Below are 26,517 nucleotides of genomic sequence, written 5' to 3'. Positions count from 1 at the left end.
TCACTCTGTTTGTGTTCCTGTGAGTGAACCTGCAGTGTTTATAATGAACAAAAAGTGAAATGGTTGATTTCTGCATGGGCTTTCAGAATAACACTCATGTACAGGGCTCAGAATCAAACCCAGGTGTCCTGGCTCCGCACCTTCCTGCTCCAACCCACTGAACCCCACTCCCCAGAAGTCCTGACTCCCAGCCTGCTCTGTTTTAACCTACTAGACCTCACTCCTCTCTTGGAGCTGGGGATAGAAGCCCAGAGCAAAATACAGACAAATTCAAATGGGAAACAAAGCATGCATGGTTAGCCACGAGGGTGATTAACCCTTGGAACAAGCTCTCAGGGGAAGTGGCAGATTCTCTGTCTCTTGCTGTCTTCAAGACAAGAGCACTTGCCTTTGTGGAAGCATGCCTGCCTCTGTGGAGGAGGGCCTTTAGTCAGGCAGGAGTTGCTGGGCTTGGTGCAGGGGTAACTGGGTGAAATTCTATGCTTTTGGTACCCAGGATCATCCTGGCCTCTTCCAGTCTTAAAATCTCCCTCTGTATGACTGTGTAGAGCTGTGTACGGTACCTGGCCGTGCGCTCAGTGGGACGCTGCAGCCAGCGCTCTGTGCTGCTCTCACTGGTGCTCTCTCGGCTGTCCCTTTACCTCGTTAAATCCCTCCAACCAGACACTTCACACAGGAGCTGGGGTCGATTCGAACGTGAAGCCAGCCTCAAACTGGCCGGGGCTCAGGGTCATCGTCCCTACAGAGGATTACGCCAGAGCTGCCCGCTGCAGGCTCCTTGCATCTGCCTCCTAAGTAATTGGTACCAGCCACAGCGGGAGACCAGGCTGGAGGGGCCCCGGCACTGATCTGATCAGGCAGTTTCTCTGTTTCTAGCAATCGTTTCTCTGCTCTGTTTAGTTTCTCCTTCAGCTCTGACTTGTCCTTTCTCTCTGCAGTTTCTTATAACCTTCTCTCTGCTCCTCCTTGTTCTCTCCTCTCTTCTCCCCTTGTGTATTTCTCTCCTTCGGGATCACTCACGGCTGAGCCAATATTAAACTGTTGACGTTCGCTGTATTTATAAGTACATATAATGATGCCCTCCGACCACTACTGGGAAACTCCAGTGGGCATTATTAGAAGTGTTTGGGCACAGTGAAGAAGACCCGTGTATTTCATTAGTGAGGAGAGTCTGTGGGCCTGGCTAGGCTGGACTGCAGAATGCACCTCGTGCTGCTGCTGATGGTTACACCAAAGGTCCTGCCTTTGCTTAATTTAATGCAATAATTCTTATAGAAAACTGCTCTCACTGATATTCCACACACACAACGCTCTGAGCCAGGCCTGAGCCCAGGGCTCAGCAAGGGGATGCTGCTTTGCACAGAGTGGAGTGAGTGTCTCTTCCCTTGGTGTGAGTGCTGACCCCAATGTCCCAGCAAAGTTCTAGGGGCGCTGTGCTGCAGGGAAAGGGGTGGGGCCCGGTTTTCTCTGGTTATGTCTGAACAGGGATCAAAAACCTGCAGCTGGCTCGGGTCAGCTGACTTGGGCTTGCAGGGCTCTGGGGCTAAAAAAAACCAACAACACAAAAACATTCGCTCAGTAGATTTCTCAACTTGGCTCCAGTCTGAGCATGTACACAGCGGCAGCATGAGTCACATTTACCCCGGCAGCCTGAGTCAGCTGACCCAGGCCAGCCACCGGTCTTTTATCCCAGTGTAGACACACCCTCTGAGTCAGTTTTGGACCCAATGTCCCAGCATGGCAGCTGGGGGCACGATGCTGTAGGGGATGCTGTCTCCTGAGAGTCAGCATGAGCCCAGATGAGAACCCAGCGCTTGGGGTCACCATCATGGTCACTGGAGAGCTCATGGCACATTTTGATCAAAGTACATGTTTTAACCTTCATTTCCTGTCTACACTCTCACTTGGACAGTTAATTACACTCTAGTTATAGAGGCAGCTCTAATGTAAAGCAGCCGTATCCCCAGCTGGCACGACTCGCCAAAGCATCAGGAGCGTTAATATCCTCATGTCTTTTTACACCGAGCACATTCACTTTGACTCTTGGCTGCATGTCTATCGGACTACACAATGGTGGGTTTGCTTTCAAAGCAGGGCTAGGTAGGAAAAAGGTTTTCCATCCCAGGAGAATTTCTGGCATTTTGAAATTTTTCAGAACGGAAAAAGCAAAATCTCCAAAGTGTTTCTTAAAAAATCTAAAAAAAAGTTCACTTTGGGTAAATAAATGTTTCGTATTAATCATTTTAAAGTGTTTTAGTCAATACTGACCTTTCCCCTTTTTTAACAATTCTAAACAGGGCATTGTTTTGACTCAACCCCTTGCCCCAACTTTTTGGGCTGACAACATTGAAACAGGGTGTTTCTACAATCTTGAAGATTTTTATTTGAGTCAGGTGTTTCAGTGAGCCCAACACTGTTTCAGGAGCAGTTCTGGTTTTGCAAAATAGACATTATCCAACCAAAAATCCACAAACAAAAACAAACAAAGAAAACCCCACACCAAACACCAGAAAATGCCCCACCAGCTGTACGCCAAAGGTTTGTTTTCCTGGCATCTGGCTGAACTAAGTGGAGTGTTAGGGGAAGAGTGAGAAGACTCTGAAGAATACAATTTCTACCTGAGTGCTTGCATTGCCCTGGGTCCTTCTATGGCCCCTCACTTACACCAGTGAATCTCTCCTCCCTCGTGTCAGAGAGGGAAGGGTTAGCCCATTTCACAGGCTGAGGGCCACAGAGGTTGTCAGGAATTTTCATAGGGGCCCAACAGACTTAGTTGCCTTCTTTGACCTTTCCAGCATAGGTGACTCACGCAGTGTCTGGGCAGATCTCGAACCCCCAAATCTCTTGAGTTGCAGGTGACCCACTGTGACGGGTTGGGTCACAGAAACCCCCTGGGGGCTGCCAACTGATGTGCCAAGACTACTTGTGCCCCTGCTTTCCCTGCAAGCTTGAGACTCCAGCACCCTGTCTCGCTGAGCCAGACACGTCCGTCTGCTCCAGCACAGACCCAGGGTCTGAACCACGGGCCCCAAAGCTGCAGACTTAACTGAAAGCAACTTAAGAAGTGTTCCTGTCTTTAACACTCAGATGCCCAACTCCCAATAGGGTCCAAACCCGAAATAAATCTGTTTTACCCTATATAAAGCTCATACAGGATAAACTCATGAATTGTTTGCCCTCTATAACACTGATAGAGAGATATGCACAGCTGTTTGCCCTCCCCCCAGTATTAATACATACTCTGGGTTAATTAATAAGTAAAAAAGTGATTTTATTAAATACAGAAAGTAGGATTTAAGTGGTTCCAAGTAGTAACCGACAGAACAAAGTGAATTACCAAGCAAAATAAAATAAAACATGCACATCTAAGGCTAGTACAGCTGATTGAATACAGATAAAATAAAGCTGAATACAGATAAAATCTCACCCTAAGAGACGTTTCAATAATTTTTTTCACAGACTGGACACCTTCCTAGTCTGGGCCCAATCCTTTCCCCTAGTACAGCCCTTGTTCCAGGTCAGGTGGTAGCTAGCGGATTCCTCATGATGGCTGCCTCTTTTGTTCTGTTCCACCTCCTTATATGGCTTTGGCACAAGGCGGGAATCTTTTGTCTCTCTGGGTCCCCCCTCAAATGGAAAAGCACAAGGTTTAAGATGTCAAGTATCAGGGGGTAGCCGTGTTAGTCTGTATCCACAAAAACAACAAGGAGTCTGGTGGTACCTTAAAGACTAAGACGTTTAAGATGGATTTCAGTACCAGGTGATATGGTCACATTTCCTGTGAGACTCCAAGCCTTCATTCCTCCTGGCCTGACTCACAGGAAGGCCTGCCTGCGAACAGAGCCATCCACAGTCAATTGTCCTGGTTGATGGGAGCCATCAAGATTCCCAACCACCATTAATGGCCCACACTTTGCATAATTACAATAGGCCCTCAGAGTTATATTTCATATTTATAGTTTCAGTTACAAGAGTGACACCTTTATACAAACAGGATGACCACACTCAGTAGATTATCAGCTTTGTAATGATACCTTACAAGAGAGCTTTTGCATGAAGCATATTCCAGTTACATTATATTCACACTCATTAGCATATTTTCATAAAATCATATAGAGTGCAACGTCACACCCATAATAAACCATTTGCACAACAACAACTTCCATTGCTCCTATGAAATCCAGGAACTCCACTACATGTTCCAGAGTGTCACATACCTGCAGCTTCGCTGCTAACAAGCCATGCACTCATGGAGGCTTGTCTCCTTTCCAGAGCACTCCTGTAACACGACACAGTGCTGTGACCGCACGGGCACACCTTGCAGGTGGAAATGTCTCTGTTGTTTCTGAAGAACCCTGGCCCAGATCCTGAGCGGGTGGAAATGGGTAGCTGCACTTCTATTGGGTTGCAATGGCTTTTGGCTGCTCTCGAGGTGGGCAGTGCAGCTTGGAGACCTAGAGGTGAAAGGCTCCCTGAACGAGTCTGTCCAGTGCTCCCAGGTCTGGATCAGCCTGACAGATCTCACTAATACTTATTGTGTGCATGGTGGTTGCACCTGGAGGCCCAGCTGGGAATGGAGCCCTGTTCCCCCAGGGGCTGCACAGACACAGTAACAGGTCAGGACCACACTGGGTCAGAGACTGCACAAACAATGACAGCGGGTGGGATCCCGCTGCACAGACAAACCCAGAGTGACTGTGGTTGGGGACCCCACTCTTCTGGACACTGCTCAGACATACAGAGCAACAGAGATCAGGACACCGCAGTGCTGGGCACTGCACAAATGCACAGGAACTGAGACTGGGACCCCACTGTGCCAAGCACCGCACAGACACACAGGAATGGAGATCGGGACCCCTTTGTGGCAGACGCTGCCTAAATATACAGAAACTGACCTCCAACATGTAAGGCACTTCAGAGTCACCCAATGATTGAGCTAGGGACCCCACTGTGCCAGGTGTATCATAGACACACAGTGACTGAGATTAGGACCCCACTGTGCATCACAGACACACAGTGAGAGACGGCTCCTCCTCAGAAGACCTTCCAGGGTAGCTGGTAGATAATAATGGAACGTAGTGGAGGAGGTTTGGTGGGGAGGAAGGCCAAGGTAAGAAACAGATAATGTTTTCATAGACTTTAAGTCCAGAATAGATGATTTTGAGTGTCACAGTTCCAGTGTTAATTGCACCTCTACCCCCTTTGTTGTATGCTCACAGTGCCCCCTTAGCTCAAATGCTTCCGTCAGTCACCTCTCACTGGGTTAGGATTGTGATGGGTTGGGTCACAGAAACCACCTTGGGAACTGCCACCTGATGTGCTGGGACTATCTCTAAGACCGTTTTCCCTGGCAACTTGGGACTTCAGTGCCTTGCCTGGTTGTGCCAGACACACTTGCCTGCTGCAAAGACAGACCCAGGTCTGAACCACGTCCCCCACAAGCTGCAGCCTTAACTGAAAACAGCTTAAGAAGTGCTCCTGTCTCCAACACTCAGGTACCCAACTCCCAATGGGGTCCAAACCCGAAATAAATCTGTTTTACCCTGTATAAAGCTTATACAGGGTAAACTCATAAATTGTTTGCCCTCTATAACACTGATAGAGAGATATGCACAGCTGTTTGTCCCCCCAGGTATAAATACATACTCTGGGTTAATTAATAAGTTAAAAGTGATTTTATTAAATACAAAAAGTAGGATTTAAGTGGTTCCAAGTAATAACAGACAGAACAAAGTGAAGTAATAAGCAAAATAAAATAAAACACACAAGTCTAAGCCTAAACAGTAAAAACTAAATGCGGTAAGTCTCAACCGCAGACATGTTCCAATAAGCTTCTTTGACAGACTAGCCTCCTCCTTGTCTGGGCCCAGTACTTTCCCCGGTACAGCCCTTGTTCCAGCTCAGGTGGTAGCTAGCGGATTCCTCATGAATGCAGCCTCTTTTGTTCTGTTCCACCTCCTTATATAGCTTTGGCACAAGGTGAGAATCTTTTGTCTCTTTGAGTCCCCAACCCTCCTTCTAAATGGAAAAGCCCCAGGTTTAAGATGGATTTCAGTACTAGGTGTCATGGTCACATGTCCTGTGAGATCCCAAGCCTTCATTCTTCCCAGCCTGACTCACAGGAAGACTTGCAAGTAAACAGAGCCATCAACAGTCAATTGTCCTGGTTAATGGGAGCCATCAAGATTCCAAGCCAACATTAATGGCCCACACTTTGCATAATTACAATAGGACCTCAGAGTTATATTTCATATTTATAGTTTCAGATACAAGAATGATACATTTATACAAACAGGATGACCACACTCAGTAGATTATAAGCTTTGTAATGAAACCTTACGAGAAACCTTTTGCATGAAGCATATTCCAGTTACATTATATTCATACTCATTAGCATATTTTCATAAAATCATATGGAGTGCAGCATCACAAGGATCTGTGTACCTCTTCCACTCGACCAGGGACCTTGAACCCCCCTGCAATTTACTGTGACTATCTCCAAGGGTCTGAGCTTAATCCAGCACCTGTGGTTTGCTCCTTCTCAGGGGGAAGGACAAGAATGACCAGTGACCAGTCAGATTTCACACAGTCCGTTAAGTTTAGAATTACAGAGAGAACATACAACAACAATAATAATTAAAAAAACACAGCTGACGCCTGCTAAGATTACCAGGTGCCACGCATCTCCCACCCTGGCAGACCACAGTCCTTCAGACACTAGCTAGAATCCAGGAGTCCTGAATCCCCCAAGTCCAAGTCCAAGTCCAAGTCCCGCTCTCCTGTCCAGTCCTCAGGCAGCTCCTGCTGAAGGCAGGATAATCACTACTCAGGGCACAGCTAGTCTCCTGCTCCCCAGTCTTATCAGGGCTTCTTTAATCTCCTTGTTTCTCAGCATGTAGATGAAGGGGTTGAGAAGTGGGGTCACCATGGTGTAGAATACAGCCACCACCCTGTCCAGTGGATCATGGCATCCCGGCCTCAGGTAGACAAAGACCAGGGGCACGTAGTAGGTTACCACCACAGTGATATGTGCCATGCAGGTGGAGAAGGCCTGGTGTAATTTAGTGAGGAAGAAGTACATAGGCACGGTGAATTTTCTGAGAATTTACAAGTAAATCTTGGTTGAGTGACTGATGATAGATAGATAGATGGGCTGTATGGGGATAGATAGATAGATAGATAGACATACTCCTCACTCTTAGAAAGAAGAGCACTGTGGCTTCCTAGATATTGCTGCCCAGAATTCAAGTTAGTACAGTATTCTGCCTCCAATGATAGTCAGTACCAGATGGATCACAAATTGAATACGAGACAACAATGAAAGAAATATAAGAACAGCCACACTGGATCAGACCAAAGGCCCATCTAGCCCAGTGTCCAGTCTTCCAACAGTGGCCAGTGCCAGATGCTTCTGAGTGAATGGACAGAACAGGGCAATTATCAGTGATCCATCCCCTGCTGTTCAATTCCAGAATCTGGCAAGTCAGAGGCTTTGGGTTGTGTCCCTGACCATCTTGGCTAATAGCCATTGATGTACCTGTCCTCCATGAACTCATCTAATTCTTTTTTGAACCCAGTTATACTTTTGGCCTTCACAACATCCTCTGGCAATAAGCTCCACAGGTTGACTGTACATTGTGTGAAGAAGTACCTCCTTAGGTTTGTTTTAAACCTGCTGTCTATTAATTTCATTAGGTAACCAGGTGACATTGCACTCTATATGATTTTATGACAATATGATAATGAGTGTGAATATAATGTAACTGGAATATGCTTCATGCAAAAGATCTCTTGTAAGGTATCATTACAAAGCTTATAATCTACTAAGTGTGGTCATCCTATTTGTATAAATGTATCATTCTTGTATCTGAAACTATAAATATGAAATATAACTCTGAGATACTATTGTAAATATGCAAAGTGTGGGCCACTAATGGTGGTTTGAAATCTTGATGGCTCCCATCAACTAGGACAATTGGTTGTAAATGGCTGTTTTCTTGCAGGCCTTCCTGTGAGTCAGGCCAGGAAGAATGAAGTCTTGGGGTCTCACAGGACATGTGACCATGTCACCTAGTACTGAAATCCATCTTAAACCTGGGGCTTTTCTATTTAGAAGGAAGGGTGGGAACCCAGAGAGAGACAAAGGATTCCCACCTTGTGCCAAAGCTATAAAGGGGGGTGGAAAAGAACAAAAGGGGCTGCAATCATGAGAAATCCCCTAGCTACCATCTAAGCTGGAACAAGGACTGTACCAGGGGGAAGGATTGGGCCCAGACTAGAAAGGAGTCTAGTCTGTGAAAGAAGCTTATTGGAGCATCTCTGAGGGTGAGATTTCATCTGTAATCAGTTTCTTAATGTATTAGGGTTAGACTTGAGTGTTTTGTTTCATTTTGCTTGGTAACTTACTTTATTCTGTCTGTTATTACTTGGATATGAAGGTAGATATTACCACATCTGAGGTAGAAGCCAAACTTGAACAGCTTAATGGGACTAAATCGGGGGGCCCAGATAATTTTCATCCAAGAATATTAAAGGAACTGGCCCATGAAATTGCAAGCCCATTAACAAGAATTTTTAATGAATCTGTAAACACAGGGGTTGTAACGTATGACTGGAGAATTGCTAACATAGTTCCTATTTTTAAGAAAGGAAAAAAACATGATCCAGGTAACTACAGGCCTGTTAGTTTGATATCTGTAGTATGCAAAGTCTTGGAAAAATTTTTGAAGGAGAAAGTAGTTAAGGACATTGAGGTTAATGGTAATTGGGACAAAATACAGCATGGTTTTACAAAAGGTAGATCGTGCCAAACCAACCTGATCGCCTTCTTTGAGAAGATTTTTTAGACAAGAGAAACGCAGTGGATCTAATTTACCTCAATTTCAGTAAGGCATTTGATACGGTTCCACATGGGGAATTATTAGCTAAATTGGAAAAGATAGGGATCAATATGAAAATTGAAAGGTGGATAAGGAATTGGTTAAAGGGGAGACTACAGTGGGTCATACTGAAAGGTGAACTGTCAGGCTGGAAGGAAGTTACTAGTGGAATTTCTCAGGGATCGGTTTTGGGACCAATCTTTTTATTACTGACCTTTGCACAAAAAATGGGAATGTGTGCTAATAAAGTTTGTGGATGACACGAAGCTGGGAGGTATTGCCAATACAGAGAAGGACTGGGATATCATACAGGAAGATCTGGATGACTTTGTAAACTGGAGTAATAGTAATAGGATGAAATTTAATAGTGAAAAGTGCAAGGTCATTCATTTAGGAATTAATAACAAGAAATTTTCTTATAAACTGGGGACGCATCACTTGGAAGTAACAGAGGAGAAGGACCTTGGAGTATTGGTTGATCACAGGATGACTATGAGCCACCAATGTGATATGGCCATGAAAAAAGCTAATGTGGTCTTGGGATTCATCAGGTAAGGTATTTCCAGTAGAGATAAGGAGGTGTTAGTACAGTTATACAAGGCACTGGTGAGACCTCATCTGGAATATTGTGTGCAGTTCTGGTCTCCCATTTTTAAGAAGGATGAATTCAAACTGGAACAGGTACAGAGAAAAGCTACTAGGATCATAGAATCATAGAATATCAGGGTTGGAAGGGACTTCAGGAGGTCATCTAGTCCAACCCCCTGCTCAAAGCAGGACCGATCCCCAATTAAATCATCCCAGCCAGGGCTTTGTCAAGCCTGACCTTAAAAACTTCTAAGGAAGGAGATTCCACCACCTCCCTAAGTAACGCATTCCTGTGCTTCACCACCCTCCTAGTGAAAAAGTTTTTCCTAATATCCAACCTAAATCTCCCCCACTGCGACTTGAGACCATTACTCCTTGTTCTGTGATCTGCTACCACTGAGAATAGTCTAGATCCATCCTCTTTGGAACCACCTTTCAGGTAGTTGAAAGCAGCTATCAAATCTCCCCTCATTCTTCTCTTCTGTAGACTAAACAATCCCAGTTCCCTCAGCCTCTCCTCGTAAGTCATGTGTTCCAGTCCCCTAATCATTTTGTTGCCCTCCGCTGGACTCTCTCCAATTTTTCCACATCCTTCTTGTCGTGTGGGGCCCAAAACTGGACACAGTACTCCAGATAAGGCCTCACCAATGTCGAATAGAGAGGAACGATCACGTCCCTCGATCTGCTGGCAATGCCCCTACTTATACATCCCAAAATGCCATTGGATGATCCAAGGAATGGAAAACCTGTCTTATGAAAGGAGACTCAAAGAGCTTGGCTTGTTTAGCCTAACCAAAAGAAGGCTGAGGGGAGATATGATTGCTCTCTATAAAAATATCAGAGGGATAAATACCAGAGAGGGAGAGGAATTATTTAAGCTCAGTACCAATGTGGACACAAGAACAAATGGATATAAACTGGCCATCAGGAAGTTTAGACTTGAAATTAGATGAAGGTTTCTAACCATCAGAGGAGTGAAGTTGTGGAATAGCCTTCCAAGGGGAGCAGTGGAGACAAAAGACCTATCTGGCTTCAAGACTAAAGATTGATAAGTTTATGGAGGAGATGGTATGATGGGATAGTCTAATTTTGGCAATTAATTGATCTTTGACTAGTTGCAGTAAATATGCCAAATGGCCTGTGATGGGACACTAGATAGTGTGGGATCTGAGTTCCTATGGAGAATTCTTTGCTGGGTGTCTGGCTGGTGAGTCTTGCCCACATGCTCAGGGTTTAGCTGATCACCATATTTGGCGTCGGGAAGGAATTTTCCTCCAGGGTAGATTGGCAGAGGCCCTGGGATTTTCTCGCCTTCCTCTGCAGCATGGGTCACTTGCTGGAGGATTCTCTGCACCTTGAAGTCTTTAAACCACAAGTTGAGGACTTCAATAGCTCAGACATAGGTTAGGGGTTTGTTACAGGAGTGAATGGGTGAGATTCTGGTGCCTGAGTTGTGCAGGAGGTCAGACTAGATGATCATAATGGTCCCGTCTGACCTTAAAGTCCATGATTCTATGATTCTATGGGAACCACTTAAATCCTACTTTTTATATTTAATAAAATCAATTTTGCTTATTATTGAACCTAGAGTTAGTGACTAATACCTGGGGGAGCAAACAGCTGTGCATATCCCTCTATCAGTGTTATAGAGGGCAGACAATTTATGAGTTTACCCTGTGTAACCCTTCTGCTCATCAGAGTTAGCAGCAACAAGGGCTGGGTTCAGTATCTAGGAGTTCCATTACAATAACACAATGCAAAACCGGCTCGAGCCCCCACCCAGTGACCTGGGACAAATATATACCACCCCCGCTGGGTGCCTCCAAGAGGCAATACTTCCCCTCTCGCAAGCACAGAGTCTGAGTGTAGCAAAAAGCCTTTTAATAACAGAGAAACAATGTGGCATTATGTTGGGGAAATGCCACCAACAGGATTCATAACACAACCCATGAGCAAAAGCCAACCCCAAGCAAATTGGGGTGTGTCCTTTCCCTTTGGTTCTTGAGTCCAGCAACCCAAAAGTCACCCAAAGTCCCAAAAGTCCAACAACCAAAAAGTCTCTGTCCCTGGTCAGGGCAGCCCCAGAGTTCAAAAGTTTACCTGCAGAGTTTTACCTCCCAACCTAGGTGGAGATGGGGGTGGGGGTGAAGGGGCACCTTACATGGTCTGAAACTGATTGCCCCACCTCTCCATGGGGCTCCACTCTTCCAGCTGTCCCGCAAACTGCTCTGCTCCACCAGCCACTCCACTCTGCCAGCCATCCCACAAACTGCTCTACCGTATATTTTCAGGCTCCCCCACTACTCAACAATTTCAACTCTTAGTAAGTTTAGCTCTTTTGTGATTTCAGCTTGTAGTAGGGAAGCCTCAGTGCTGGTGCACCATTAGTCCAAAGTGAATTCAGCTCAGCAGCATGTAACTAGACTCCTAATAGAATCAAACTTAGCTCTGATATTCCACAGGAGAGAAATGAAGAAGTGCAATTAGCATGTAAGACCCTCAGCAGGGGACCCATGCCACAAAGTATTAACACCTATCCCCAGCCTCTCTTCCTTCCCTATGTTTTGGAACCCATGACCCTTGCCTAGCGAGTGCTGCTTAGTTGATGGCGAGTCCTTCCATCATAACAAAAGGGCAAGTACAGTTCCACTGTCCTTGATTCACATAATCAGGATAATAACAGTTTATTCCTTCCCCAATAACAGAGAAACTGGGGCTCCTACAGAAGCCAAAGTGACCATCTAGGCAGGGTGGGTGTGCCTATGCAAATGAGATCAGCCCCTGAAGTTCTTTTCCACAACCCACCATGACTCATCACCAGATGTCAGGGTAGAGCTCATCCTGACTCTGCTTACACCTGTATAAGCTTTATACAGAGTAAAACGGATTTATTTGGGGTTTGGATCCCACTGGCAGCTGGATTTCTGGGTGTTGGAGACAGGAGCACCTGCTAAGTGGCTTTCAGTTAAGTCTGTAGCTTTGGGGCATGTGGTTCAGACCCTGGATCTATGTTGGAGCAGGCTGGCCTGTCTGGCTCGACAAGGCAGGGTTCTGGAGGCCACTGGCAGAGAAAACAGGCTCAGAAGTAGTCTCAGAACATCAGGTGGCAGTCCCAAGGGGTCTCTGTGACCCAACCCGTCACAGTGGCATACTTGGCAGGATCTGTGCACAGCTGATTGCTTTGAGACACTGGTAGTGATTTAAAGTGAGTTTTAAGTGTGCTGGCTGGAGAACAGGCAAAGTGGTTTGTTATTTTCTATTTGCTTATTTCGAGTAAGGGAAATAGGAACAGAAAAATAAGCAAAATAAATAAGAGTGAAGATCAGAAGAAGCTAGAACTGCACAGGTTGCAAATTGCCCAGGAAGGCTGAACACTGGCCGCTGGGAAAGTCTCTGTTAACTAAGAAGCCCCTGAGCTGAGTGCATCCCAGTTTCAGTGAACTGCAGACGGGTGTGGCCCAACCTCGGGGTCTGTGCTGGAGCTGACTGGAGTGTCTAACTCAGCAAGACACGAGTGAAGGGTGCCTGTTCTGGCAGGAGGGTCATTCTCGGTGGTAACCAGCTCATCGAGTGACGGTCTCGAGGTGAGACAAGTGGAAATTGATGCACAATTTGCCCTGGAAAAAGAAAAGGCTGCTCACCAGCAAATCCTGGACTGCTCAGAGCTCAAGTATGAAACTGGAGAAAAATCCGAGAATCTCTGGATTAAGTTTAGAAGTGTGAGCAACAAGGGTGATGTCGTGGTGGGAGTCTGCTATAAACCACCAGACCAGGGGGCTGAGGTGGACGAGGCTTTCTTCCGGCAACTCACGGAAGTTACTAGATCTCAGGCCCTGGTTCTCATGGGAGACTTCAATCACTCTGATATCTGCTGGGAGAGCAATACAGCAGTGCACAGACAATCCAGGAAGTTTTTGGAAAGTGTAGGGGACAATTTCCTGGTGCAAGTGCTGGAGGAACCAACTAGGGGCAGAGCTCTTCTTGACCTGCTGCTCACAAACAGGGAAGAATTAGTAGGGGAAGCAAAAGTGGATGGGAACCTGGGAGGCAGTGACCATGAGATGGTTGAGTTCAGGATCCTGACACAGGGAAGAAAGGAGAGCAGCAGAATACGGACCCTGGACTTCAGAAAAGCAGACTTTGACTCCCTCAGGGAACTGATGGGCAGGATCCCCTGGGAGAATAACATGAGGGGGAAAGGAGTCCAGGAGAACTGGCTGTATTTTAAAGAATCCTTATTGAGGTTGCAGGGACAAACCATCCCGATGTGTAAAAAGAATAGTAAGTATGGCAGGCGACCAGCTTGGCTTAACAGTGAAATCCTTGCTGATCTTAAACACAAAAAAGAAACTTACAAGAAGTGGAAGATTGGACAAATGACCAGGGAAGAGTATAAAAATATTGCTCGGGCATGCAGGAGTGAAATCAGGAAGGCCAAATCACACCTGGAGTTGCAGCTAGCAAGAGATGTTAAGAGTAACCAGAAGGGTTTCTTCAGGTATGTTAGCAATAAGAAGAAAGTCAAGGAAAGTGTGGGCCCTTTACTGAATGAAGGAGGCAACCTAGTGACAGAGGATGTGGAAAAAGCTAATGTACTCAATGCTTTTTTTGCCTCTGTCTTCACGAACAAGGTCAGCTCCCAGACTGCTGCACTGGGCAGTGTTAGGATATAGATATTCAGGCCTGTCTGCAAAGGCCTGTACTTTAAGAATTTAGGTGTATTCTTATCACTTGGCTAGTTATACAGGTATAAAAGAAAGAATCCAAATCACTGTCTGCTGGTGTAAGGGCCTTCTCTTACTGTGACAGTCTGAGCCCCTGTTCTTAGGCTAAGGCCTTTGGCTAAGCAGCAGAGGCAGCCATAAACTAGGAAGCGACCGGTCACATCCTCACATTCCAAACTAGTCACATTGAAAGAAGGTGCTATTGGGCTGTTAGGAATACAATCCTGTCCTGATAGTGCCTATCACCTCCAGAGAAAGGGAAGTGCCTAGAAAAGGGAAGAAGGAGGATCCTGGGAACTACAGGCCAGTCAGCCTCACTTCAGTCCCCGGAAAAATCATGGAGCAGGTCCTCAAAGAATCAATCCTGAAGCACTTAGAGGAGAGGAAAGTGATCAGGAACAGTCAGCATGGATTCACCAGGGCAAGTCATGCCTGACTAATATAATTGCCTTCTATGATGAGATTACTGGTTTTGTGGATGAAGGGAAAGCAGTGGATGTATTGTATCTTGACTTTAGCAAAGCTTTTGACACGGTCTCCCACAGTATTCTTGTCAGCAAGTTAAAGAAGTATGGGCTGGATGAATGCACTATAAGGTGGGTAGAAAGTTGGCTAGATTGTCGGGCTCAATGGGTAGTGATCAATGGATCCATGTCTAGTTGGCAGCCGGTGTCAAGTGGAGTGCCCCAGGGGTCGGTCCTGGGGCCGGTTTTGTTCAATATCTTCATAAATGATCTGGAGGATGGTGTGGATTGCACTCTCAGAAAATTTGCGGATGATACTAAACTGGGAGGAGTGGTAGATACCCTGGAGGGCAGGGATAGGATACAGAGGGACCTAGACAAATTGGAGGATTGGGCCAAAAGAAATCTGATGAGGTTCAATAAGGATAAGTGCAGGGTCCTGCACTTAGGACGGAAGAACCCAATGCACAGCTACAGACTAGGGACCGAATGGCTAGGCAGCAGTTCTGCGGAAAAGGACCTAGGGGTGACAGTGGATGAGAAGCTGGATATGAGTCAGCAGTGTGACCTTGTTGCCAAGAAGGCCAATGGCATTTTGGGATGTATAAGTAGGGGCATAGCGAACAAATTGAGGGACGTGATCATCCCCCTCTATTCGACATTGGTGAGGCCTCATCTGGAGTACTGTGTCCAGTTTTGGGCCCCACACTACAAGAAGGATGTGGATAAATTGGAGAGAATCCAGCGAAGGGCAACAAAAATGATTAGGGGTCTGGAACACATGAGTTATGAGGAGAGGCTGAGGGAACTGGGATTGTTTAGTCTGCAGAAGAGAAGAATGAGGGGGGATTTGATAGATGCTTTCAACTACCTGAGAGGTAGTTCCAGAGAGGATGGTTCTAGACTATTCTCAGTGGTGGAAGAGGACAGGACAAGGAGTAATGGTCTCAAGTTGCAGTGGGGGAGGTTTAGGTTGGATATTAGAAAAAACTTTTTCACTAGGAGGGTGGTGAAACACTGGAATGAGTTGCCTAGGGAGGTGGTGGAATCTCCTTCCTTAGAAGTTTTTAAGGTCAGGCTTGACAAAGCCCTGGCTGGGATGATTTAATTGGGGATAGGTCCTGCTTTTGAGCAGGGGGTGGACTAGATGACCTCCTGAGGTCCCTTCCAACCCTGATATTCTATGATTCTATGATTCTATGTAAAAGGAAACTTAGTTTGATAGCATCCTGTCTGGCAAGAACTCACTTATCAATAGCTGGGATGTGAAATCCTCACTTCTGTATTGTTTTGTCATTATAGCTCCCACTTTGCTTTTGTTTGTCTGTATAATCTCTGTCTGGTTCTGAGATTGTTCCTGTCTGCTGTGTAATTAATTTTGCTGGGTGTAAACTAATTAAGGTGGTGGGATATAATTGGTTACATAATCATGTTAGGATTGTTTAATTAAATTTCAGGAAAATGATTGGTTAAGGTATAGCTAAGCAGAACTCAAGTTTTACTATATAGTCTGCAGTCAATCAGGAAGTGGGCGGGGGTGTGGGTGGGGGAGATGGGAACAGGGAATGGGGGTGGGGAAATTGGAATCATGTTTTGCTAAAGGGGGAAATGGGAACAGGGAATGGGAGTAAGGAATTTGAAATCATGTTTGGCTAAGGGCAGGAATGGGAACAGGGACACAGGTGTAAGGCTCTGTGGTGTCAGAGCTGGGAAGGAGGATACTAAGGGAGGATACTGTAATCATGCTTGCTGGAAGTTCACCCCAATAAACATTGAATTGTTTGCACCTTTGGACTTCAGGTATTGTTGCTCTCTGTTCATGCGAGAAGGACCAGGGAAGTAAGTGGGTGAAGGAATAAGCCCCCTAACAGGCAGCACTGCATGGGGAGGAGGTAACCAGCCCTCTGTGGAGAAAGAAGTGGTTCAGGACTATTTAGAAAAGCTGGACAAGCACAAGTCCATGGGGCCGGATGCGCTGCATCCGAGAGTGCTAAAGGAGTTGGAGGATGTGACTGCAGAGCCATTGGCCATTATCTTGAAAAACTCATGGCGATCGGGGGAGGTCCTGGACGACTGGAAAAAGGCTAATGTAGTGCCTGTCCTTAAAAAAGGGAAGAAGGAGCATCCTGGGAACTACAGGCCAGTCAGCCTCACCTCAGTCCCTGGAAAAATCATGGAGCAGGTCCTCAAGGAATCAATTCTGAAGCACTTAGAGGAGAGGAAAGTGATCAGGAACAGTCAGTGAAGGGTTAATGTCTAGCTATTCCACCTGGAAGCAGGCGGGGCACACCCTGACTGTCTCCTAGGAGCAATGCACACATTGCTCTATCCAAGGACAAGGGCTAGATATGAACCCTGAGAACTTGATTGTTTGGACAGCAACTGTGGGAGGTTTTTTTAGCCTGGGCTCAAGGCCTGAGAACCAGGATTGTAGTAGATAGAGGATGGTAACTAAGCATATGAATCAACGTCATACATTCCTTTGTGTAGCAGTGTGTAATGCTTAGGGGGAGAAATATAATAAAAGGAGAAGGTGGAAGGCAGGGGGGGCAGAACAGCCCATCTCCGCTGACCAGCCTGCTTGCTTGCATAAAGCTGTGTTCTGTCTCATCACTGAACCGCAACAACTGGCGCCCAACGTGGGGCCCTCAGCACTCACCTCGCCCGGCAAGGGTTTCAGACGCGTCACTCATCCACTTCGTGGATCCCGGTGAGTATTTTTCATTGTGGTAAGTATGGGAAGCTCCCTCTCTGCTTTGCAAGTGCAACACCGTAATGAGCTGCAGTATTTGCTGCGTAAGGCTCAGCATGACTGCCCGGCTCGAGAACTCACTCTCCTGCTACAGGAGGTGCGTGCCAAGTGCCCATGGTATCCTGAAGCTGGAAGCCTTAAGCTAGCGGACTGGGAGCGATTGGGCCAGACATTGCACAAAGAGCCTCGGGCACCCGTGCAGGCTTTACATGCCTGGCACCTCTGCCGCGACGTGGTACAGCGTGTCGCCTCGGACAGACCCTCCCTCGCGAGGCTGGTGCTCTCGCCGCCCCCGTCCGCCCCTGCAGCCATCCCCCCTCCTGGCGATGCGACACAGCGTGTCGCCTTGGAAAGGCCCTCTTCAGCACCAACAGAGGAGCTGCCGATCCTGCCACCCCCGTCCGCTCCTGCAGCCATCCCTCCCCCTGCTTCGCCCCCAGTGCCTCTATTACCACCGCCTCCCTGGCCTTCCCCACCGGAGCCGGTGTGTGATCACCCTCCCCCCATGGGGCCCCCCGGAGAGTCATCTGCATCTGCTCAGAAGCTTTCGCTGGTGCAACAAATGGTTCACGCAGCGAAAGCTCGATCAGATCTTACAGCAGAGGAGCTGGCTGATCTGGTCTCCGTTTGCCCGGTGACCTGGCAGAATGATGACCAGGGCAACCCCGTGGGCACCTGGACCACTCTGCCATACTCGGTGGTTAGAGAGGTAAAGAAAGCAATTCGTGAATTTGGCCTGACTAGCACCTTTGTGCGTGGTCTCATTGAAGGGATGGGTGCTGGGTACTCCCTAATCCCTGAGGATTGGAAAACGCTGCTGCGCATGATGTTGTCACCCAGTCAGTATGTTATTTGGCTTAGTGAGTATCGGCAGATGGCAGAACGCCAAGCCCAGGTATATAGAGAGCAAGGTATCATTTATGAGCATTTGGCAGGGGAGGGCCAGTTTGCTACTATTGGGATGCAGTCTCAACTCCCTCCGGCCGTCTTCCCCATTATCTCCACCTGTGCCCAGCATGCCTTCAAGAAGGTCCCGGATTCAGACAAGCCTACCAAAAGCTTTGTCAGTATCCGTCAGGGTGCCTTAGAGTCCTTTTTGGATTTTACCAACAGATTGCAGGAGGCTATCCTCCGACAGGTGGATAACACTGAGGCTGCTCACGAGCTCCTGTTAAAATTGGCAGTTGAAAATGCAAATGAGGATTGCCGCCGTGCTCTCCAGGCAGCACAAGTCTCTGGTATTTTAGAGCTCTCAGACATGCTGCGGGCGTGCCAGAACATTGGCACACAAGCCCACAAGGCTGGAGTTCTGGCTGCCGCCCTCAGAAAAACTGGGAAGGAGGGGAAGCGCTGTTACCGCTGTGGTAAGGAGGGTCATTTTCAGCGGGAGTGCCGCTCATCTAAGGCACCAGCCCGACCCTCAAAGAAGTGCCCCAAGTGTGGGAAAGGTTATCACTGGGCTAATCAGTGTCGTAGCGGGTCGGGAAACCGCGCGACGGGTCCCCCCCGAACCCAGGGCCAAACGGGGGTGTTTCCTACTCAGGCAATCGCTCCTCTGCCTTGGAATCCGTAGACTCTATGAGGGCAGCGACTGCTGGAAGTGCAGGGCTTGATTTGATCATGCAGGAGGACACTGACTTTCAGCTGCCAGGGGAGGTCTGTGCCATACCTACACAGGTGACGGGACCTCTCCCTGCCGGCTTTGTAGGTCTTGTTCTCCCTCGCTCACATGCTGGGAAACAGGGCTTTTTTGTCATTCCAGGGGTCATTGATGCTGATTACACTGGCATTATTAAGGTTCAGGTGTGGACTCATCTTCCACAGTCGCTCCCGCGTGGACGGTCAATTGCACAATTGATTTTAGTCCCCTATCAGGTGCCAGCTGCCGAGGATCGAACTCGGGGCGGAGGAGGCTTTGGATCTACGTTGTCTCACTCGCCGTCTCACAGCGCGTCTTCTCCACTTGTTGCTCTGACAATGTCAGTCCGCCCCTCGAAACTTCAGTTAACACTTCTCTTAAATGATGTTCCTTTTACAGGGCTGGTGGACACTGGAGCTGACGTTACAGTGATTCGTGACCTGGAGTGGCCGGTTAGTTGGCCTACGGTTCCTTCTAAAGAGTTGTGGGGGATTGGGGGTAGCAAACCCGGGCGCCAAAGTTTGTCTTGGGTCACGGTCTCTAAACCAGGAGGCCGTGCCCTTGCTACAATCCGCCCTTTTGTGCTCCCTGTCCACCTCAATATTTGGGGCCGTGATTTACTTACAAAGTTAGACACCACCCTCGATATTAACATCTGATGGCCCAAAACCCTCCCTCACCCACCGTGCCCTCCGCCTTGCCCTTGGTATGGCAATCCTTAGAGCCCGTATGGATTGACCAGTGGCCCCTCCCTCTCGAAAAGTTAAAAGCACTTCATTCACTTGTGCAGCAGCATTTGCAAGCACAGCGATTGGAGAGCTCCACCAGTCCCTGGAACACCCCGGTGTTTGTTATTAAGAAAAAATCAGGTGCTTGGCGGCTGTTACATGATTTAAGAGAAATAAATAAACGCATCCAACCTATGGGCCCCTTGCAATTTGGCTTGCCAAATCCAAATTTAATTCCTCAAACCGATCAACTTTGTGTGTTAGATTTAAAAGATTGTTTTTTTACCATCCCCCTTTGCCCTCAAGATCGCGAAAAATTTGCATTTACGGTGCCACAATATAATAATCAGCAACCCTCTCAAAGGTATCAGTGGAAGGTCTTGCCCCAGGGAATGCAAAATAGTCCAACCTTGTGTCAGCTTTTTGTGGATCGGGCCCTTGCCCCTTTTCGTGCCCGGTACCCTTCGCTGAAGGTCTACCATTACATGGATGACATTTTGCTAAGCGGTCCCCGGGTCACGGCACAACAGCTTGAATTTTTATCTCAGATTCTTGGCCAAAATGGCCTGTTAGTGGCACCAGAAAAAATCCAACGCTCTTATCCCTACCACTACCTTGGGTATAAGGTTTTACAAACCTATGCTGCTCCGGTTCGTCCGGAATTAATTTTACCTCAACCCCTAACCCTTGTTAAATTACAACAGATTTTGGGTCATTTAAATTGGATTCGGCCCTATTTTCGTCTCCCCACTTCAATGCTGCAGCCGTTGTTTGAGCTCCTGCGTGGAGCCCAGGCACCGGGTGCGGTTATTGCCATCACTGAAAAGCATACTGCCTGCATTCGACAAATCAATGCAGCATTGAGTCAGCAGTTTGTGGACAGACTCCCGGAGGTCCGTCCCTTACAATTGGTTCTTCTTGCCACCCCTCATACGCCAACTGCGGCTCTGTTTGTACCCCGTACAGATACAGCCGTCTCTATTATAGAGTGGCTGTACCTTTCATCCACCCCTCCTCGAAATATTTATCCGTATTTAGATGCCCTATCTGATCTTGTTCGTAAAGCCCGCCACCGTGCAGTGCAACTCACTGGCACTGATTTAGTTGCCATTGTGCTCCCCTTGTCCCGTACTGAATTTGACTCTTTGTGCCACACCTCCTTGCCCTGGCAGGTTGCTCTTTGTGATTATGTGGGAGAGATTTCTTACAATCCTCCAAAAGATCCTCGATTGGTCATTACCCAAAAGGTGCCCCTAGTTGTTCATCGTCTTAGCCGCTCTCAACCCATTATTTCCGCTGTCACTCTTTTTACTGATGGTTCTCCCCACCGAGGTGTAGTCACTTATCAGTTGGGTGACCCCCCTCGTTGGCATTCTCGTTTTACACTGCCTCAGCGTTCTGCACAGCGTTCAGAATTGGCTGCTGTTATTTTGGCCTTTCAACTTTTTACTGATTGTCCCTTTAATTTAATTGTGGATACCCATTATGTTTATCAGGTAATTGATCATTTACCCCTTGCCCTCATTACCCCTCAGGTTGATGCAGATCTCCTTCGCCTGTTTTTGTCTTTACAGCGTCTTCTTGCCACTCGTCATTTCCCTTACTTTGTTGCTCATATTCGCAGTCATACCCCTCTGCCTGGGCCACTCACTGAGGGCAATGCACGCGCCGATCGCGCGTTGCGTGGTCAGGTGAATTCCCTTTTTTCTGACCCCATTGAAAGCCATGCCTTTTTTCATCAGTCTGCCTCTGTTTTGGCCCGGCAGTTCCACATTCCTGCTGATCATGCACGTTCTATTGTTCGTTCCTGCCCCCACTGTGCTGCTGCTGCTCCTACTTTTTCTTATGCTGTTAACCCCCGAGGTACCGCAGCAAATCAGCTGTGGCAAATGGATGTTACTCATGTACCACAATTCCGCCCCTATTCATTTTTACATGTTTCCGTTGATACTTATTCAGGTTTTCTTTGGGCAACCCCACAACGTGGGGAAGCCACTAACAAAGTTATTCACCATTTGCTGGCCTGCTTTTCTGTTATGGGTCGCCCCTGCCAAATTAAAACAGATAATGCCCCAGCCTACTGCTCTGCAGCCCTCTCCACCTTTTGTGCCCGCTGGGACATCCGTCTTAAACACGGAATCCCTTATAATTCCACGGGCCAAGCCATTGTTGAACGTGCCAATCGCACACTCAAAACCTTGCTAGATAAACAATTAAAACAAGGGGAGCTGCATCTCCGAACCTTAGGAGACATTCAACAACAGATGTATATTCTCTTGTTTACTTTAAATAATTTAACACTGAATGCAGATCAGCAGACCCCTGCGGATCGGCATTTTCACAAATCTGAGGTACTGGAAAGACCGCGTGTCTTTTACCGTCAGCTGCCCGATCCACAGTGGCTGGGCCCAGCACCTCTAATCACTTGGGGTCGGGGATATGCTGCTGTGTCTCTCCCTGCAGGACCGTTGTGGGTTCCAGCCCGGTGCGTGCGACCAGCACTTAAACAACATGGCATGGCACCAGGGGCTGTCGAATCCCATACCAGAGTTTCAGCTGACCTTGGAGGAGACCGCGTTGCCCCCCGAGTCGACAACGGCGGGACGGAAACGGAGGAGGCGTAACGTCCCAAGCCAGCCCGTGACAGGGGGAGCAGTAAAAGCATTGGTCGCCACGGCTCAACGAAAACTGGCAGCAGATCAGCAGCCAGAAACTCCTAAGACTTTGTTTGTGGCGATTCTCGCCCAAATCACTGCTAATTCTGTGATGATTGTGTGCCTTTTGTGCCTGCTATTTTCTGTAGGGGTTGGCTCGGAAGCGCCTCCCCCGTTACAAGCCCGAAGGAGAATAAGATACTGCTCTTTGCTTATGCTAATCTTTTCTCCCAGTATTTTAGCATGGCTAATTGGGGCCCGGCCAACTATACTCTGCCTCGCACGGCTATATTCCTTCACACACCGTACCCGGCCGGGGCTCACAATGTCACCTGTGCGCGTGTAGTTAACTGCACTAGTACAAAGGTGCCATTGGGCTGTCAAAAAATTTCTTAATCCCTTTTAAATTGTTCCCATGCTGTTAATGTTTCATATAATTATGGCCATATCATCCTACCATCAGGATGGGTTTTTACTTGTGGTTCATGCACCTTTAATTATATTCCTGCAAATTTAAGTGATGGCACCCTTTGCTGTCTTAGTAGAATGATACTTATATTGCCTTTTGCTGGTTACAATTGTAGTAAAAGAAGTGTATCCCTTTTAGATGATTATATTGCAGATGTTAAGCTTTTGGTTATTTTGTGTTTGTAATTATTGGGCTTATTTTTTGTTGTTGCTGTGTACAATGTATTCCTTCCTTGTTAAGACTTTGTAAAATTTTTGCCCTGGAAAGCTCCCCAGGTTATGTCCTTGTCTGTCTGGGAGTTAAATAGCATGATAAAACAAATTGGCGGCTACCATGAGATGGCCAATTATCAATAAACAAAAAAGGGGAGATGAAGGGTTAATGTCTAGCTATTCCACCTGGAAGCAGGCGGGGCACACCCTGACTGTCTCCTAGGAGCAATGCACACATTGCTCTATCCAAGGACAAGGGCTAGATATGAACCCTGAGAACTTGATTGTTTGGACAGCAACTGTGGGAGGTTTTTTTAGCCTGGGCTCAAGGCCTGAGAACCAGGATTGTAGTAGATAGAGGATGGTAACTAAGCATATGAATCAACGTCATACATTCCTTTGTGTAGCAGTGTGTAATGCTTAGGGGGAGAAATATAATAAAAGGAGAAGGTGGAAGGCAGGGGGGGCAGAACAGCCCATCTCCGCTGACCAGCCTGCTTGCTTGCATAAAGCTGTGTTCTGTCTCATCACTGAACCGCAACAAGTCAGCATGGATTCACCAGGGCAAGTCATGCCTGACTAATATAATTGCCTTCTATGATGAGATAACTGGCTCTGTGGATGAAGGGAAAGCAGTGGATGTATTGTATCTTGACTTTAGCAAAGCTTTTGACATGGTCTTCCACAGTATTCTTGTCAGCAAGTTAAAGAAGTATGGGCTAGATGAATGGACTATAAGGTGGATAGAAAGTTGGCTAGATTGTTGGGCTCAACGGGTAGTGATCAATGGCTCCATGTCTAGCTGGCAGCCGCTATCAAGTGGAGTGCTTCAAGGGTTGGTCCTGGGGCCGGTTTTGTTCAATATCTTCATAAGTGATCTGGAGGATGGTGTGGATTGCACCCTCAGCAAGTTTGCAGATGACACTAAACTGGGAGGAGTGGTAGATACGCTGGAGGGTAGGGATAGGATACAGAGGGCCCTAGACAAATTAGAGGATTGGGCCAAAAGAAATCTGAGGAGGTTCAACAAGGACAAGTGCAGAGTCCTGCACTTAGGATGGAAGAATCCCATGCACCGCTACAGACTAGGGACCGAATGGCTTGGCAGCAGTTCTGCAGAACAGGACCTAGGGGCTACAGTGGATGAGAAGCTGGATATGAATCAACAGTGTGCCCTTGTTCCCAAGAAGGCCAGTGGCATTTTGGGATGTACATGTAGGGGCATTGCCAGCAGATCGAGGGACGTGATCCTTCCCCTCTATTCGACATTGGTGAGGCCTCATCTGGAGTACTGTGTCCAGTTTTGGGCCCCACACTAAAAGAAGGATGTGGAAAAATTGGAAAGAGTCCAGCGGAGGGCAACAAAAATGATTAGGGGACTGGAACATATGACTTATGAGGAAAGGCTGAGGGAACTGGGATTGTTTAGTCTGCGGAAGAGAAGAATGAGGGGGGATTTGATAGCTGCTTTCAACTACCTGAAAGGTGGTTCCAAAGAGGATGGATCTAGACTGTTCCCAGTGGTAGCTGATGACAGAACAAGGAGTAATGGTCTCAAGTTGCAGTGGGGGAGATTGGATATTAGGAAAAACTTTTTCACTAGGAGGGTGGTGAAGCACAGGAATGCGTTACCTAGGGAGGTGGTGGAATCTCCTTCCTTAGAAGTTTTTAAGGTCAGGCTTGACAAAGCCCTGGCTGGGATGATTTAGTTGGTGTTGGTCCTGCTTCGAGCAGGGGGTTGGACTAGATGACCTTCTGGGGTCCCTTCCAACCCTGATATTCTATGATTCTATGAAAAGACAAAGAAATTGAGGTCCAGAGACAAGCACAAATTGAGCCCCAGAAGCATGAGCTGGCTGTAATGGAGTGGAAGAGGTGCACAGAGACGTGTATCCTGGAGCTGGAAGTTGAGGTCCTGGCAACTGCTGCCGTGGGAACAGACCCCAAGGATTCTGTAGTTGGAAGCAAACCCAACCTGAGTAAAATGGAGGGGGGAAATTTTGCTGGCCAGTGAAGGGTCTATCATAGCTGGTAGCTGTGAGCCCACAGCTGTATCAGGTTCACCTTCCATTTTGGGGGACACAGGAGTGTCTGCCCCAGAGGGGAGCCCAAATTGGAATTTTAGGAATACTGCCTCCGCCATGGACAGTGTCCAAGTCTCTGGTAGTAAGTTCAGGAGGAGGGTGTGACCGTGCACTCTATACGATGTTATGAAAATATGCTAATGAGTGTGAATATAATAAAAAGAAAAGGAGGTTTCTCCAGTTTCTCGCTGGAGTCTGGATTTGAAGTTTTTTTGTTTTAAGATAGCGACCTTCATGTCTGTGATTGCGTGACCAGAGAGATTGAAGTGTTCTCCGACTGGTTTATGAATGTTATAATTCTTGACATCTGATTTGTGTCCATTTATTCTTTTACGTAGAGACTGTCCAGTTTGACCAATGTACATGGCAGAGGGGCATTGCTGGCACATGATGGCATAGATCACATTGGTGGATGTGCAGGTGAACGAGCCTCTGATAGTGTGGCTGATGTTATTAGGCCCTGTGATGTTGTCCCCTGAATAGATATGTGGGCACAATTGGCAACGGGCTTTGTTGCAAGGATAAGTTCCTGGGTTAGTGGTTCTGTTGTGTGGTATGTGGTTGTTGGTGAGTATTTGCTTCAGGTTGCGGGGCTGTCTGTAGGCAAGGACTGGCCTGTCTCCCAAGATTTGTGAGAGTGTTGGGTCATCCTTTAGGATAGGTTAAACAAAAAAACAAAACAAAAAAACTTCAAATCCAGACTCCAGCGAGAAACTGCTGAATTGGAATTCATTTGCAAATTGGATACTATTAATTTAGGCTTAAATAGAGACTGGGAGTGGCTAAGTCATTATGCAAGGTAGCCTATTTCCCCTTGTTTTTTCCTACCCCCCCCCCCCGATGTTCTGGTTTTACTTGGATTTAAACTTGGAGAGTGGTCAGTTTGGATGAGCTATTACCAGCAGGAGAGTGAGTTTGTGTGTGTATGGGGGTGGGGGTGTGTGAGAAAACCTGGATTTGTGCTGGAAATGGCCCACCTTGATTATCATGCACATTGTAGGGAGAGTGGTCACTTTGGATGAGCTATTACCAGCAGGATAGTGAGTTTGTGTGTGTGGTTTTTGGGAGGGGGGTGAGGGGGTGAGAGAACCTGGATTTGTGCAGGAAATGGCCCAACTTGATTATCATGCACATTGTGTAAAGAGTTGTCACTTTGGATGGGCTATCACCAGCAGGAGAATGAATTTGTGTGGGGGGGTGGAGGGTGAGAAAACCTGGATTTGTGCTGGAAATGGCCCAACCTGATGATCACTTTAGATAAGCTATTACCAGCAGGACAGTGGGGTGGGAGGAGGTATTGTTTCATATTCTCTGTGTGTATATA

At 47.2% G+C, this 26,517-nt stretch overlaps 1 long non-coding RNA gene across 3 annotated transcripts; it reads left to right on the top strand.

The window, feature by feature from the left end:
* The first annotated feature begins 16,903 nt into the window (after window positions 1-16,903).
* LOC311529564 lies at window positions 16,904-23,620 on the top strand. Of its 3 annotated transcripts, none has more exons than XR_014713839.1 (2): window positions 16,904-17,365; window positions 21,349-23,620. It is a non-coding gene; the product is annotated as an uncharacterized lncRNA (long non-coding RNA). The 3 variants fall into 3 exon arrangements; XR_014713840.1 differs by lacking the exon at window positions 16,904-17,365 and adding an exon at window positions 17,372-18,116; XR_014713841.1 differs by lacking the exon at window positions 16,904-17,365 and adding an exon at window positions 19,505-21,270.
* The last annotated feature ends 2,897 nt before the right edge of the window (window positions 23,621-26,517 follow it).

This window comes from Lepidochelys olivacea, assembly GCF_965140295.1.
Source record: "Lepidochelys olivacea isolate rLepOli2 genome assembly, chromosome: 13".
In the NCBI taxonomy this organism is placed as follows: domain Eukaryota; kingdom Metazoa; phylum Chordata; order Testudines; family Cheloniidae; genus Lepidochelys; species Lepidochelys olivacea.
The sequence above is the reverse complement of the archived record's forward strand: the minus strand, read 5'-3'. Positions and strand labels throughout refer to the sequence as shown.